Genomic DNA, 13,405 nt, shown 5'->3' on the forward strand with positions numbered 1-13,405 from the left:
CATTAGTCACATACCTCCTGGCATACAAGGATCACTATTTGTCGATGACTTTGCAATTTATTGTAGTGGATCATCTGCACTACAAGCATGCCAAAATCTTCAAATTGCAATAAATGCTGCTTCCGCATGGGCAAATTCTCGCGGATTCATGTTTTCTCCTCAGAAGACCAAAGCCATTCGCTTTACTCGTACTCGTAAAAGGGAAGAGATCCCCACCCTTTTCTTAAATGATTGTATTTTGCCATATGAGGATAGTGTCAAGTTTCTTGGAGTCATTTTCGACAAGAAAATGACATTTGGTCCCCATATAAATGACCTATCTATCAGGGTTAAGAAGTCACTGAACATTCTGAAAGTGATATCGCATTTTGATTGGGGTGCTGATAGAACAACTTTGCTTAGAATTTATACATCTTTGTGTCTGAGCAAGTTAGACTATGCATGCCAAATATATGGGTCAGCTACAAAGACTTTACTTGGAAAACTTGATATTGTTCACAATGCTGGGCTTCGCATCTGCACAGGTGCTTACAGAACATCTCCCATTGACAGTCTCTATGTTGATTCTGGCATACCTCCCCTTTCCATTCGCAGAGAGGAGTTGAGTTTGAGGTTTTTAGCTAGGTCCCTTGCTGTGAGAAACAATCCTAACTGTAAATATGTTAGGGCGCCTTTAGATCGGGCTCCTAACAGATCTAGAGTGCCTAAGCCTTTGGAAGTACAGCTGAAAAATGATGCTAGAGAAGTAGGCTTGTTAACAGCACAGATAGCAGAGGTAGGATATCCCAAGTCTCCTCCTTGGTGTAATCCACCTGTTAAAGTATGTTTTACGGCAGGAGGGAAAAATACCTTACCTAGTAGGGTAATGAAAAGTGAGTTTTTAAATCATGCTGCTCAACATCATGGGAAACATGTTTTTACAGATGGCTCCAAATCGGCTGCAGGAGTTGGAAGTGCAGCTGTGATGGGGGATATTGTTATTAGAAGGAAACTCCCATACTCTTGTTCAATTTTTACTGCTGAGCTGTACGCAATAATTCTCGCAGTCCAACATATTTTTAAAAATGGCAACCAAAATAGTTTTTATACAATTTTTACGGATTCCAATAGTGTTTTACTCTCATTAAAACAAATTATGCCAGGCCATCATCTAGTACAAGAGGTGCAGGACTGGTTAGTACTTCTGCAATCTAGGAAGAGTATCAGTGTTCACTTCTGTTGGGTCCCTGCCCATGTTGGGGTGGATGGGAATGAACAAGTTGATAAGGCAGCAAAGGAAGCTTCAGGGCTAAGTAATCCATCCCCCTTGAGTATTCCTTACAAAGATCTTAAAAGTGAGATTCATCTTTACTGTAAAAATAAGTGGCAAGCTCGATGGTCTGAACTGACCACCAATACAAAATTGAAACAAATCCACCCATTGGTGGATAAATGGTCATGTTGTAATTCTACAAGTAGAAGGGATACCATTATTTTAACTAGGCTGCGTATTGGCCATACACATGCAACGCACAATTATTTAATGAAGAGTGGGGAAGGGAGACAGGCCCCTCTTTGTAATACCTGTCAAGTGACAATGGATGTTAAACATATTTTAGTCGATTGTCCTGTTTTTAATCTCCAGAGGAGGACACATTTACTCCAGGACAAACCGTTAAGAGATATACTGGGGGAAAACTGTAATACCCTGAACTTGAGAAAATTTATACAAAGTATTGGGTTATATTACGAGCTATGATTGATTTTATTAATTTATTTATTTATTTTACCCTTTTAATCCCTATTTATTTCACATCTAGATTTTATTGTATGAAAGTGTTACGATTTGTATTAAAGGTTAAAATGATACTAAATGGTGTGAGTGTACAGATATGATTGAATGATTTTCGTTATATAGCGCTGAATGGCCTTTGATGCCCCAGTGCTTGGCTTAATGCCTAAATCCCATATTCAATTCAATTCAATCTCTCTCTCTCTCTCTCTCTCTCTCTCTCTCTCTCTCTCTCTCTCTCTCTCTCTCTCTCTCTCTCTCTCTCTCATGCATGTTGTACAGTGAGAGTATTACTTTATTTAATCAATGAAGGCAGGGTTGAGATGAATGGAAGAGAAAAAATTTAAAAAAAAAATAAATCCTTTCTCTGCTACAAACCTTTCAATCTATTAGGATTGCATTGATGATGGAAGAATAAATACATATACTGGTTGGTCGTCATTGATTTTTCAAAGCTTTGTTGATGATAAAGTATTCAAACCTTTCAATTCTACCAACATTTTTTTAATTCTCTTTATCTAGTTTATCTTTTATCTTTATCCTTAGGTGTCAAAACTGTCCCTTTTTCCATCCTTCAGTACATTCTATATCCATTTATCTGAGCTGCTTGTTCCTGTGATGATAATCCCCATTATATAACATTGATATTATAATAAAAATGTTAGTCTCTTGAATTTTTCAAAGCTTTGATTGCTGGTTTTATCTTATTTACTGATGAGTTCCTTTTAATCCTTTTTAATCCTCACGTTTCATTTCAGAAATGCTGCAGGGTGATATGACGTAAAACATAATGAAGCTATAAATAACTAACTACATATGGATATGTAAGCTACTAATGGAGAGGATAAAAAAAGCCTACCAGCATCTCTTGTATGTTACTGTGGGTAAGAAAGTTATAGTTTTTAGAATATTTATTCATACAATTTTAGTTAATATTTGTATGACATTATCTCCATTATCAATTTCTAATTGATCTTAATTTTCATTGCACTTATTAAATTCTTGAAACTGTTATATATTTACTTTGAATAATATCTATTTTTGGGCTCAAGCCATGGCGTCCTGATGGAAGGTTCCTTTTTGGTAGCTTCCTTGGGTATATAACTACTAAATATTCCCAGAGAATTTAATCACAGGTTATCACAGAATTCTAACTTCTGGAGCGAGTATCCTAAAGGTTTCCCTTTAAGACATCGTATATCAACAGGGGACGCATGTATTAACGCGCCACATAGCTATCTACACCCCACAGAGAGTTAACACTTCGATGTGTAGGGGCGGAGAATAGCTGGGGAGCCGTTCCACAGCTAATCTCGTTCGTGGCTACTTTTGGTACTCGAGACGTAAACAAACGGGCGCCATTGCTAAATGACGTCACGTCCGTCCTCATCCTTCGTTTAGTAGCTTGCTTTACTAGTCGGATTTTTCCCTGTGCGTACTTTATCGACTTGCATCTTAGCCATGTCTCTACCCTCGGCCTCGCCTTCTTCTGGAAAGTTGAGAACAAGGTTCCAGTATTGTTTAAATAAGCTCTGACCGTAAATTAAATTTTACTTTTCGAGATATTTGATGTTTTGTGGCAGAGCTGTGCCTCGACCGGACCCGCCATTTTATGGCGTCGCTGTTGTTTTGCATGCCTTATTTAGCTAGCCTCAACAGCGTTTTCCGGCCTCTTTAACTAATCGATACTATTAGTTATTTAGTCTTCATAGCTAGGAACTTTATATATCGTGTTTTGACGCCTTGTTATCGGTCATCATCTTACCCCATACCAGTTCGCTAGTCTAGCCCCTAGGCCAGAGCGCCTAACATCAGTGTTCATGCATGATATATTTCAGTGATCCTAGGTTTAATTATGAAGATAGTGGCATTATTTTACAATAGTATTGACTGTGATGCAAGTGTTTTCGCCTTCAGGGACCATATAGGGGATAGGTTAGATAGTGTGCCTTTCTAACCTAACCTACAAGTAGGACCCCTATATGCTTCCTTCATCCCCTGCCTCAGGGCATCCCCTCTGTGTAGCCTTGCTCCCCCTACCATGTAAGGGGATCAAGATCATATCAGAGTATATATCGCTTCTCTGTCCTCCCTAAGGGAATGATCCCCCCTTAGGGTTGCGTCCGAGAATAAGGAACGGCACGTCCTTCCTCTATTGCTGGGGCTAGGTCTCCGACCTTTCCTGCAATAGCGATACGTCTTCCATCCTTCCTAGTTCAGGGTGTAACATCCCTGCTCTAGGTTATGTTTGGCGGGAGTTAGTTCTGTACCTTGCTGAAACGATACCCATGCACCGTTCTCTGACAGGCTGCCTTATCTTAGGCTAGGGAGCGTCCTCCCTTCCTTGGTGGCCGCTTTGGTAAAGAGCCTCCTCCATAGAAGACCCTTCTCTTCTCCCCTCCCCACCTATCTCTTGTATGGCCTAGCCTATACTTAGGTTAGTCTATATCCATCTGTCCCCTGTCCTACAACTCCTCCTTAGGGTGAATTGATAGGGCTACCTTGAGCTCCTGTGTGCAGTCCGCTCTGGTACATATACCCTTCATAGTGTCCTATGGGGTTAGCCACTTGATGCGTTTTGTCCACAGGGGTTCTCCCCCCCTCTTGAGTGTTCCCTAGCCCTCCCTTGGGCTACCCTGGCTCCCGGTCCTCTGCGGCCCCTGCTTCTGGGTGATAGGGCTAGCCTCTATCATGGGTACACCCACTCAGGTGGGATGTCTTGGGGTCCGTGGCCGTACCCCTACATCCCTCCTCCTGTCTCCTTCACTATCCTGGTGCCGGTCCCTTGCCGCCTCCCCTGTCGGTGATACCCACCTCCTACCTTGGTAACATATCACTTGCTCTCTGGGCCGTCAGTCCTCCGTGTGCCGGGGGACTGCCGCCTCCCGTCGGCGTCCAGCCGATGGCCTTCCCTCTTACCTCATAGCTTCGGTCGTCCGTCCGTCCACCGGTCCGGCCCCCGGAGTGCCGGCATCCACTGCCGGCAGTCCGGTTCTGCTATACCCCTCCTTGTCCCTGTCACCAAGCCGGCAACCTTCGGCTGCCGGAGCCGCTGCTGTGCCGGCGGCCGCCATCCTGGTATTACCCCTGACTTTTATATTTGTCTTCCCTAATGCCAGAAACACTGCTGGAGCGGCCTCCGGCGTGCCGTCGGTCTGCCGGAGCCTTCCGGAGGCGTCAAAACGACTTTCACCCCTTCTACTAGCTATCATCTCATGTTGATAGCCCTACATCGCAACCAGATGGTTTGATTACATAAATAGATAGGTATTATCTTACCGTTCTATTAGTAACCATGCTGTCTTCTTGCATATCACAGATTTCCAGCATGCTGTGTGTATCTTAGCACAGCTGGTTGCCGGAAACCGTTACCCTATGGGATCTTCTACGTTCCCAATTCTAGGGTCTGAGTGGCCTCAGTCCCAGTTTTATATCCTTGGTAATTCCCAATAGAATTCCCACTGCCTTCCTGGCATTCTATTGAATTTTATCCTGTGCCCTCAGTCACAACAAATTGTCTATGGATAAGGTCACGGTAACCAGCCGGGCGGGTTACACGGAGTATGTGTATCTCCTTCCTTTCCGCCCATTCTCTGATCATCACACTTAATATTAAGTTAAAGATTAATCATTTAATATTTAACTTTAGAATAGAAGTCATTCTTATGACTCCCCCATACTCATGTTCTCTTTCTCTTACAGGAGGAGCACGTGAAGTGCGACCACGGCTTCTGTGCAGTGAAGCGCTCGCACTTTTATGGGCACACGGCGTGTAGGACTCACGCCCCTTGTGCCAACAAGAGAGGTGATCTGAAGTTCTGGGACCCGCAGAACTGTACGGTCTGCCAGGAACGCCTGGTCGAGGCATTCAATAACCCTCCCTCAGCGGAGGTTAGGGACGCTTCTCGAGAGAAGCTACGCAAATGGGTGCGTGGCTTCCAGAAGAACGCCACTGGACCGTACCTTGCCACTGAAGACTTGAGGGCCTTACTGTTCCCAAAGGCATCCCCAGACTCTGCGGTCCCCAAGGATCAGATCCCCACCGTCCAGATCACAATGGAACCCGATGTTGTCATGGCCCAGTCCATGCACGAGTGTCGCCTGGATACCGACAACGCGGAGCGTATGTCGGAGGTGTCGGAGACAACGGAGAGGAACCTCATGGCCGAAGAATTGGACTATGAGGAGGACCAAGTGGAATACACCGAGTCGGAGCAGGAGGTCGCTCCGCCTTCCACCACCGCCCAACTCCTACACCGACGGAAGTATCTCTCCCGTCTACCTCCGCCACCCCGGACCCCATCCCACCCAGCGCCCAGGAGATGTTCCGTATGCTTGAAGCCCTTATGGACAAGAAACTCCGTGAGACACACGAGTACATCAGGACCATGGGAAGTTCCAAGGAGCCGAAAAGGATTTCGGTTAAGGACCTCCCGGCATGCTCGCACGCCAACCCCTGGAGGTATGCTGAGCATATGCCTATCGCAACGGGCAGGATCTTCGTCAGTGAGAAGGTCGGCTCGGTTGCCCTGGAATAAGTGGAGTTCTTCCCGAGTTTTGAGGCTTATCCGGACTGTTACGTCCGGCTTCGGTCCGAACCTGCCTCTAAAGAAGAGACCGAACCTAAGGAGGTGATAGTGTTCGATCTCCCGAAGGCCCAGGCTATGCTGGCCAACGCTTTTAAAAGTAGGGGTTTTACCTGCTCAAAGCTTCCGGCACTGAGCAAGAAGCACCCTACCTACGTCGCACCTGATGATGCGATCCTTCCCTTCATGGAAAAGGCCTTCGCTGCGGTACACAAGGCAGTGGAAGAAGGGAAACCTCACCCTGCACTGGAGGAGTGCAGACCCTTCTCCCTGGTGACTCCCCCCGATGTTCGACACTGGAAGGATATCCAGCATACCTTCGTGGTGGGAAAACTAGATCCTGACGTTGCTGGAAGTCAGTTTAATGAAGACCTCCCGAAACTTAATGACCATCTACTTCGTCGGGAACAAGACACGAAGGAAAGGCTCGCCGCATCCATGTCCCTCCAGGTACAGCTTGACGTCATGGCCGGTGACACTAGAGTCCCCGACCACTACATGGTGCTCGCCAAAACGCATCTAGCGACTGTAGTTAAGGACTTGTACAGCTTCATGAAGGCTCGGAGAGCCTGTTGTGAATTCGTGTTCTCAAGTGCCACAGTGAGACACGAACCCCGGAGGCTGATTTCCTCCAACATCTGGGGTAAGCACCTCTTTCCATCTGATCTTGTGAAAGAGATCACCGACAAGGCAGCCACCGAGAACAGGAACCTTCTCCACAAATGGGGCATGTCGAAGAAGAGGAAATCCTCTCAGGACGATGGCCCTCAACCTAAGAGGAAATCCTCCAAGCCAAAACCCCAGCAACGTCAACAGAGACGGCAGTTTCCGGGACCCGCTACTCCCCAAGTGGCTGCTCAGCCACAGCAGACCTTTCAGCTGGTCACCCAACCGGTCTTGTCCCAGTCACCGGTTTTCACCCCTGCCTTCGAGCAACAGACGACTACCTTTCGTCCCAAAGGTAGGGGCTCAAGCAGAGGTGCAGGCAGAGACGCATCTCGCCGTCCCTCCAGAGGCAGAGGAGGAAGGGGAGCTAGCGGCTGAGGCAGTAAACCCTCGGGACACCAGAAGCAATGAAGTGCTTCCGGTGGGAGGAAGACTCCGCCAATTCCAGGATCGTTGGACCTTCGATCCCTGGGCACACAGCATCGTCAAGAAGGGTCTAGGCTGGAGTTGGACTCAACCACCCCCAACCTTCCAGCAATTCTTCCAACAATCAACCCCCTTTCTGGAAGAATATGTCCTAGATCTCTTGAACAAGAAGGTGATAAGGAGGGTAAAGTCAACCAGGTTCCAAGGGAGACTGTTTTGCGTCCCCAAGAAGGACTCCGACAAGCTCAGAGTCATTCTAGACTTATCCCCCCTCAACAAGTTCATAGTGAACAATAAGTTCAAGATGCTGACTCTTCAACAGATAAGGACCCTGTGGCGGGATGTTGCAAGAACAAGCCCCACACCCTTGAATCACACTTACTGACAATGGTCTCCTCAACACATACTTTCCCCTTACGATATCTAAAACTGGACTCTTAGACAAAAGGACACAAAAAACAACACATAACCTTAAATCTATATTTCTTAAAACTTAAAATAAATCATAAACCATCCACATTCAAAATAAATACTTTAAACCAATCAAAACTTAACACTTTAAACTAGAATCACGAGCCTCAAAAACTTTACACTATATATACCATAAACCCCATCCAAATAAACGCAAAAACCCTAACAAACTTAAATCTAAACCGCACACCAACTCAAAATATATGTTTATTTATATATATTATTTTATAGGACACTGACACTGTCCTCAACACAAGCCAAACTGTCTTTTATGGCAAACTACCAGTACCACCACTTGGTGGTCAACTATTCCACTGGGTGGCAATTTGTACACACTACTTCCCTGATTGGGGTCATTGTTATCATCATCATCATATTCATCATCATCATCATCAGCAATCCTAATTCAAAGGCCAAGTCATCATCCGTTCAGAAATCCAAAAAACAGTCCAAAAGAAAAATCGTATACAGGCCAGGTCATCAACAGTTGAGCAATCAAATACTGTAGCGAAGTCTATATGCAATCCTTTATTACAGGCCTGGTCATCAACAATAATCCGCTTTCTAAACTTGAGTCTCTCCAAAGGAGTTAGCCTCACCAAAGGAGGAATCACGGCTTAGAATATCAATAATTAAACACTTCCACGCTGGTCAGAAAAATATAAATATAATCCAGCTTCACAAACGAACTGTCTCAAGCTGCAGTCAAATAAAAAAAGCATTCGCTCCGAAACATTCACCACTGTCGTAACCTAACTAAAAAATGTAAACAAACAACCTCATTTGTACCGACAGTCTTTCTCACCACAAACAATCATTCTCTAACTACTTTCGCTCTCTCTCTCTCTCTCTCTCTCTCTCTCTCTCTCTCTCTCTCTCTCTCTCTCTCTCTCTCTCTCTCTCTCTCTCTCTCTCTCTCAGGATTTGGCAAAAAACAAAAATAAAATAAAGAAAAATAAATCCTCCACAACCCTTCTGCCTCGAGGTTCTTACACGGTCTCCATAGACCTGGGATGCCTACTGGCACGTTCCAATGAACCACCACGCTTCCTCCTACCTAGGATTTCGACTCCAAAGGAAAAGCTACGCCTTCAGGGCCATGCCCTTCGGCCTCAACGTGGCCCCTCGGATCTTCACAAAGCTGGCGGACGCCATAGTACAACAGCTCCGCCTCCGAGACGTCCAGGTGATGGCCTACCTCGACGACTGGCTAGTCTGGGCTCCATCGCCCGAGGATTGTTTAAGATACTGCAGCAAAGTCACCCAGTTCCTAGAACACCTGGGATTCAAGATAAACGCGAAGAAATCTCGCCTCTCTCCAGCTCTGAAGTTCCAATGGTTAGGAATCCAGTGGAACCTTCAGTCACACCGCCTTTCCATTCCCCAGAAGCAAAGGAAGGAAATAGCAGGGTCTGTCAAGCGACTGCTGAAATCCAAACGGATCTCAAGACATCAGCAGGAACGAGTTCTAGGCTCTCTACAGTTCGCCTCAGTGACAAACCCAGTGCTACGTGCACAGCTAAAGGATGCCGCGGAAGTCTGGAGACGTTCTGCATCCATCGCTCGAAGAGACCTCAAGAGACGGCTCCCAAACAGACTTCGGCTTCTCCTCAAGCCGTGGTCGGAAGCAATGGCCCTGAAAAGGTCCATCCCTCTTAAACACCCACCTCCATCACTCAACATCCACACGGACGCTTCGCTGGAGGGTTGGGGAGGTCACTCCCACCAAAAACAGGCTCAAGGCACATGGTCTCCCCTATTCAAGACGTTTCACATCAACATCTTGGAGGCCATGGCGGTCCTTCTAACGCTGAAGAAACTCTCCCCGCCTCCCTCGATCCATATTCGTCTAACCCTAGACAACTCGGTGGTAGTTCGATGTCTCAATCGCCAAGGCTCAAGATCGCCCCAGATAAATCAGGTGCTTCTGACAATCTTCCGTCTGGCAGAGAAGAAGAAATGGCACCTGTCTGCAGTTCACCTACAAGGATTCCGCAACGTGACGGCGGACGTTCTATCCCGGACAAGCCCGATAGTCGGAATGGTCTCTAGACGCAAGATCATTCTCCTTCATCTCTCACCAAGTCCAAGAACTTCAGATCGATCTCTTCGCAATGAGCGACAACAATCAACTTCCTCGATATGTGGCCCCGTACGAGGACCCCAAGGCAGAAGCGGTGGACGCCATGTCACTGGACTGGAACAGAGGGTCCAAGATCTACCTGTTCCCTCCCACCAACCTTCTGCTGAAAGTCCTCTCCAAGCTGAGAGCCTTCAAAGGGACAGCGGCCCTAGTGGCTCCTAAGTGGCCCCGGAGCAATTGGCACCCCCTGGTCCTGGAGCTGTAGCCCACGCTGATCCCTCTCCCGGGCCCAGTTCTCTCCCAGCAAGTACAGAAGTCGACTGCCTTCGCTTCATCATCGAAAATCAAGGACCTTCATCTCATGATTTTCTCTCCCTAGCCGCGAAGAAAAGGTTTGGGATCTCGAAGAAAAGTCTAGACTTCCTCGAGGAATACAAGACCGAATCCACAAGACGGCAATACGAATCATCCTGGAGAAAATGGGTCTCATTCGTCAAGGCAAAAAAGCCTACGGAAATCACCATTGATTTTTGCATGTCCTTCTTTATTCACCTTCATGGACAGGGCTTGGCAGCCAACACGATTTCTACTTGCAAATCGGCCTTGACTAGACCACTGATGTATGCCTTCCAGATTGATCTGTCCAACGACATCTTCAATAAATTGCCGAAAGCATGCGCTCGTCTACGCCCAGCACCCCCACAAAACCGATCTCCTGGTCTCTGGACAAGGTGCTCCATTTTGCCTCCAACTTGGACAATGATTCGTGCCCTCTCAAGGATCTGACTCAAAAAGTTATCTTTCTTTTTGCTCTTGCCTCAGGAGCCCGAGTCAGCGAAATAGTGGCATTATCAAGGGACGAGGGCCACATTCTGTTTACAGATTCAGGTGACCTTACCCTCTTCCCGGATCCGACGTTTCTCGCTAAAAACGAATTACCCACCAAAAGATGGGGCCCTTGGAGAATATGCCCCCTGAAAGAAGATGCCTCTCTATGTCCAGTAGAGAGCCTCAAGGTCTATCTTCGTAGAACTTCGGACTTTGGTGGAGGCCAACTCTTCAAAGGAGAAACATCGGGCAGCGACCTGTCACTGAAACAACTAAGAGCGAAAATCACCTACTTCATTCGCAGAGCGGATCCTGACAGTACACCCGCCGGTCACGATCCTAGAAAAGTTGCATCGTCTCTGAATTTCTTTCAGAGTATGGATTTCGAAAGCCTTAAGAGTTTCACAGGCTGGAAATCCTCGCGTGTTTTCTTCAAACATTATGCGAAACAAGTGCATGAAGTTAAACATTTTGTGGTAGCCGCAGGTAGTGTTATGAAACCTGCACCTAACTCTGTATAGAACAGTGAGTTACTTGGGACTCTAACTCCTCGGGTGCCTATGTTGACCCTCGCGTGATACGTAGTGATTCCAAAAACACTTAGTGCTTTTTCATATACTGTTCTTCTCCCATTGCTTTTTCATATACTGTTCTTCTCCCAGGTGAAATGTCATAGTCGTCACATGAGTGCCGCATGCCTAGAGCATGATGTGTTTTAATTTTAAAGACTGACGTTCCTCTGGAACGAGTGCCTACTAATAATTTGAAATTCTCTTTCAGGTTCAAGAGCAAATCTTTCATTACTATGTACATTATAATTTGTTGTAAATTACTTTTACATATCTATTGCATTTATTTAACATATTCTGCAATTGTGAAATAAGATTTCTATTTTATTACTTGTGCGTCTCAATCCGCTCCTACTTATACTATGAAATACATTACTGTCATAGTTTTATTATCCCCTTCTTCTTATAGTCGATGAAGATTACTAAGGATTCAACCCTTGTGATATACTCACCTCTGCAATGTAATATTCCTACACGAATACTTACATCATACCTTAGAGACCAGACCATTCTCTATTCACATACAGTGCCTAACCACCACTTGTCTGCCCTTGAGAATGTTCCTATATGAATGCCAACCATTCAGTCTTGTCTCCGAGTTCATGTTCTCCTAGCAAGGTGGGTAGCCCTTCGATGACCACTTTGATCTTCAGCATGGCCCGTGGGGACTTCACTGCCAGGGGGGCAGGAAGGTCTCTTCCCTACGGTTCTTCTATTGAGATTACTATGCTAACCTGTTCAAAGCCCTCGGCACTTACACTAAAAGGGGAAAATCTACCACGATACATTGATTCTCTGGTATTCTTCCATCAGGACGCCATGGCTTGAGCCCAAAAAACGGATTTTGAGCGAAGCGAAAAATCTATGTTTGGGTGAGATAGCCATGGGGTCCTGATGGACCCTCCCTGCTACTTCGTCCAGTTTTTCAGGTCCCACCCTGCTCTGCTGTATCATGGTGATCGGCAAGCAACTGGCATCAGGATGAGGACGGACGTGACGTCATTTAGCAATGGCGCCCGTTTGTTTACGTCTCGAGTACCAAAAGTAGCCACGAACGAAATTAGCTGTGGAACGGCTCCCCAGCTATTCTCCGCCCCTACACATTGAAGTGCTAACTGTGTGTGGGGTGTAGATAGCTATGTGGCGCGTTAATACATGCGTCCCTCGTTGATATACGATGTCTTAAAGGGAAACCTTTAGGATACTCGCTCCAGAAGTTAGAATTCTGTGATAACCTGTGGTTAAATTCTCTGGGAATATTTAGTAGTTATATACCCAAGGAAGCTACCAAAAAGGAACCTTCCATCAGGACGCCATGGCTATCTCACCCAAAAATAGATTTTTCGCTTCGCTCAAAATCCGTTTTATTGACTAGATATTGTATAGGCTACATTCAGTTGTTAATATTTGCTAGTATAAATGTCATGGACATTCATAGTTTGTCATTATTTTCAGTTTCATAGTTAATACATTAGAATATTTTATATTCTTTACAATTCATTATGCAGATTATTTTACTAAAAATATTGTCTTGATATTGAAGTGTAGGCTACAGTAAAATATTTGAATAAGACTGATATACAGTACTGTATATGTGGAATTAACATCTTTTATTTGTTTTTCAGACAAAGAAAATTATAAATAGCCTCCTGCTCAAAACAGGAAATAAAACTGCACCAAGTATGATGAACTATTTCTATTGACATCAAGATGATCAGCAGCTCGTAATTGGGGATTTACTACTGAAAGAAAATCAAGAATGTTTCTGATTTCAAAAGAAGCACCGGCGAATCGTCTCGACTGAAGCAGCCATTCTGTAATAAAATTCCTCTGGAGTATTAAATTGATCTTATGAGAAATATCATTACTGTGCTACAAAGATCTTGAAATACTCAATTGACCAGAGTTATTGAGATTTTAGCAGATTGTGTGTTACAATGGTTACTCCATTTATATCTCACAGGTTCATGTAACGAGTTATATTAAATAAGTAATATGAAATTTT

At 45.2% G+C, this 13,405-nt stretch overlaps 1 long non-coding RNA gene across 1 annotated transcript in view; it reads left to right on the forward strand.

Annotated features, from left to right (window-relative positions):
* LOC137634678 (uncharacterized) overlaps positions 1-13,131 on the forward strand; it is a 38,891-nt gene extending 25,760 nt beyond the window's left edge. The window contains exons 2-3 of the long non-coding RNA XR_011042557.1: positions 2,530-2,655; positions 13,026-13,131. This is a non-coding gene — a long non-coding RNA (uncharacterized lncRNA). The remainder of the gene's footprint in view (positions 1-2,529; positions 2,656-13,025) is intronic.
* The last annotated feature ends 274 nt before the right edge of the window (positions 13,132-13,405 follow it).

Source organism: Palaemon carinicauda, chromosome 45 (assembly GCF_036898095.1).
Source record: "Palaemon carinicauda isolate YSFRI2023 chromosome 45, ASM3689809v2, whole genome shotgun sequence".
NCBI lineage: Eukaryota > Metazoa > Arthropoda > Malacostraca > Decapoda > Palaemonidae > Palaemon > Palaemon carinicauda.